This window comes from Micromys minutus, assembly GCF_963924665.1.
Source record: "Micromys minutus genome assembly, chromosome: 9".
Taxonomy (NCBI): Eukaryota; Metazoa; Chordata; class Mammalia; order Rodentia; family Muridae; genus Micromys; species Micromys minutus.
In genome coordinates this window covers 16,708,347-16,710,809 of record NC_137978.1, presented here as the reverse complement: position 1 = coordinate 16,710,809, position 2,463 = coordinate 16,708,347, and the positions used below count along the sequence as shown (strand labels likewise).

The 2,463-nt window shown below is 38.6% G+C and overlaps 1 pseudogene across 1 annotated transcript; it reads right to left on the bottom strand.

Moving 5' to 3' along the window:
* Positions 1–1,145: 1,145 nt before the first annotated feature.
* On the bottom strand, positions 1,146–1,718 carry LOC308424951 (interferon alpha-12-like; annotated as a pseudogene). Its single transcript has one exon. The product of its transcript is annotated as an interferon alpha-12-like (transcript).
* Between the last annotated feature and the right edge of the window lie 745 nt (positions 1,719–2,463).

Genomic DNA, 2,463 nt, shown 5'->3' with positions numbered 1-2,463 from the left:
TTCTTGACTTATAACTTGGCATTTCTGATTTATTTGCATCAGGATAAAATTAAGAAACTTCATAAATCAGGGTCCCTTTTATTATAAGAAGAGAGTCAAAGGCCTTGCTAAAAAGTATTGGCTTACAATTGTTAGTCTAGCCTGCAAGGGCTATTTCCTTATTTAGCCACTTCATTCACCTGAGGCTGACTACCAAGGTCTACCTAACAAAGTGTTACAGATCATTAATCAAAAACCAATTTGCTGTTGCCTTAATTAAGCTCTTCATTCAAAATTAAACACCTCATATTTACACGGATTATCTCTTTTTAACATTGTAAATTGCCATTTGCCTATGATGGTCCATGTCTGTCTCCTCTCTATCCAGAGGAAGTCCTTTGTAACACCACCCACAGGACAAGTATCCTTCCCTCTTCTCCCTAGACCCTTCCCCCATTCCTTAGTCTTTTATTTTATATATTTGTTTCTTATTCCTTGCCTTTTGCTCTCAAGGGCAAATACAGCTCCTTTGTGCCAAGAACTTAGTCTTGTAATGTTTTGTGCCAATACAAGTCCTCATAAATAAGATATTCTGGCTTACTACTGCATAACATACTAGTTGTCAATACCGAAGAATAATAATACACTGGAGAAAAAGAAAGACACAGGATTTTACCATCAATGAATGAGAAGAACAAAATGGGTTCATGTGCTTGTCTGAACACTATGCAATATCACATCCATATTACCGTGCAGCCTGATTATGTACATATTTTCTTTACTGCAAAATACCATGTTAAACATTAAAACATTTAAAAAGAATGAAAAATTGAATCAGATTTATTTGGTAATAATTTATAGAAAAGCTAAACAATACCAAATTGTGATTCAGTGTATGTTACATCAAATACTTAGTTACATAATATGTGAATAAATAAATACATAAATACACAAATGGAAAACAAATAAATACATGAATAAATAAAACTGAATGGAAGGAAAACAATTGCCTTGGCAGAGACATGGCATCGCTGATTACTGCTGAATCGTCTGGACAACTTTTAAAAATTTATATAAAAATGAGTAACACTTTTTGAGATAGCTGAATTTGACAGTGAGGTGTGGTGTCCTAGTCCAGGAGAGTCCTGTCCACTTTGTCTCAGGACTCACTTCTTATCCTCACTCATTCCTGCCAGCATCCTGGCTGAGGAAGACAGGGCTCTCCAGATGTTTACTCTGACCACCTCCCAGGCACAGGGGCTGTGTTTCTTCTCCCTCAGGTACACAGTGATCCTGTGGAAATATTTCCTCACAGCCAGCAGGGAGTCTTCCTGGGTCAGGGGAGGTTCCTGAATCCCAACCTCCTGCATCAGGCAGTCTTGCAGGACATTGAGCTTCTGGTAGAGGCCGGAGCAGAATGAGTCCAGGAGAGTTTCCTCCCAAGCAGCAGATGAGTCCTTTGATGTGAAGATGGTCAGGACCTGCTGAGTCAGCTCACTCAGGACAGGGATGGCTTGAGCCTGCTGGATCTGCTGAGCATCCACTTTCTACTGAGGGAATCCAAAGTCCTTTCTGTCCTTCAGGCAGGAGACAGGGGAGAGTCTCCTCATTTGTGCCAGGAGTGTCAAGACTCTCCTGTTCCTGAGGTTTTGTTGCTGAAGCAGGTCACATCCTAGACAGCAGGTTGACCAGTAGCTCATCCACAGCAGGGCCATCAGGAAAGCACAGAGTCTGGCCATTGTGGATCCTGCAGATGCTGCTGGTCCTCTGAACTATGTGGTCCTGATCCTTTCAGTCTAGGTTCTATGAATACCATCCTGTGTGGATGTGTCTTAAATAGGGGGAAAACTAATTTTTACTTTTTGAATGCTCTCTCCTTACTTTCTATTGTCTTTTCACTTTCTTTACCACATCCTCTGCGTAGGTCTGGGCTTGATTTTCTAATTCACTTTGGTTTTCACTATTGCTTCCTCTTTCTCTGCTACCCTCTGAAGGTTGTTTTATAGATTTTCATTTCCTAATTAGAATTTTCATGAACTGTTACATCATAGGTAAAAAGTCTTTGTTTAAAAGTTTACACATCCATTTGGAATACTATTTTTGTAAAAGTATCCTATAAAAGTTACAATTAAATTGTACAATTAATTTTCATTTTATGCATATCATTTATAAATATATTTAAATCATGATGTAAGGTTTGTGGCAAAATTTTCTAAATCAAAATATATTAAAGTAACGGTATATTTTAAACATTTTCTAACATGTAAAGTCCTAAAATTAAGTTTTGCAAGTGCCTTCAGTAACTATAATATAAACACACTCTGTAAAAGGCTTGCTGTTGACACTTGATGAGGAGAATCTGATTCCTGCAAGCATGGTTGCAGTATTAAACCAAGCCTGAAAGGTGGTGTCCAGGACAGCATTCACTGTGTGGCAAACTTGTTCATTCTCTCTGTCTCATTGTCTCTGTCTCTCTGTTTCTCC